The following is a 1,366-nucleotide window of genomic DNA, read 5'->3' on the forward strand; positions in this document are numbered from 1 at the left end:
CCCCAGTCCTCAGTTGGTACTTATTTCTATATAACCCAAAAAGATAAAAGGCAAAGTCAATAATCGGTGGAATTTGAACTCAGAAACGTAAAGACTAACGAAATGCTGCGAAGGATTTTTGCCCGGCGTGCTAACGATTCTGCCAGCTTGCGACTTAGTAATAATTGTGATAATAATTTTAACAAAAATAATGGCAGTAGCAAATGCTAGTAACAAAATCGCTAACCAACGAGAGAGAGAGTACGTGATAGCTTGACCTGCTAGACACGGTTACCAAATGTTCCTCAAGTTATACCCTAAAAAATACCCCAACAAAAATGAGACATTGGATAATATGGTCTTAGGTGCACTGTACTATACTTAAGAAGACAAGATGGTCATATCTGGAATGCCTTTAATCATAGGTCTGTCCGATCAGGTATAAACAAACAACGACATCAACAACTAACAAAGAATTTATTTCGGAATATTGACGGCGTCTGAACGTTCTCGACTTTAACGAAAGTCAAGAATCTCTCTCTCTCTCTCTCTCTCTCTCCCTCTCTCTCTCTCTCTCACACACACAAGTGCCTTTTTTCTCAATCTAGAAGGCATTGATTAACTTCCATGTTAAGTCCTAATTAGCTTTCTATATGCGAAATACCATCTATTTTTATTCACACACATTGTCCAACGTGTCCTTCCATCTTTCATGACGAAAATCTGGGTAAGTTTCGAGGTAGATTTAGCCATTGTTTCTAGCGTATCAAACAACTGGAGAAGTTAAAAATAATTCATATTCATTTACCATTATTCTGGTATTGTGGTTAGGGGTATTGAACTCGTGATCAAAAGACTGAGGTTTCGATTCCTGGAGCGGGCGATGCGTTATGTTATTGAGCAAAACACTTCATTTCACGTTGATCCAGTCCACCCAGCTAATAATGATAAAATGAACAATCCTGCAACGGACCGGTGTCCCGTCCAAGGAGGAATTTATACGCCAGAGGAACCGGGAAAACAGTCCTCTGCTTCCTTACAGAGTGATGTGAACTAACCATTATTCGGTTTACATAGACATTTGTTGTTGACACTCCGTCGCTTACGACGTCGAGGGTTCCAGTTGATCCGATCAACAGAACAGCCTGCTCATGAAATTAACGTGCAAGTGGCTGAGCGTTCCACAGACACGTTTACCCTTAACGTAGTTCTCGGGGATATTCAGCGTGACACAGTGTGACAAGGCTGGCCCTTTGAAATACAGGTACAACAGAAACAGGAAGTAAGAATGAGAGAAAGTTGTGGTGAAAGAGTACAGCAGGGTTGGCCACCATTCCCCTGCCGGAGCCTCGTGGAGCTTTAGGCGTTTTCGCTCAATAAACACTCA

Source organism: Octopus bimaculoides, chromosome 9 (assembly GCF_001194135.2).
Source record: "Octopus bimaculoides isolate UCB-OBI-ISO-001 chromosome 9, ASM119413v2, whole genome shotgun sequence".
In the NCBI taxonomy this organism is placed as follows: Eukaryota; Metazoa; Mollusca; class Cephalopoda; order Octopoda; family Octopodidae; genus Octopus; species Octopus bimaculoides.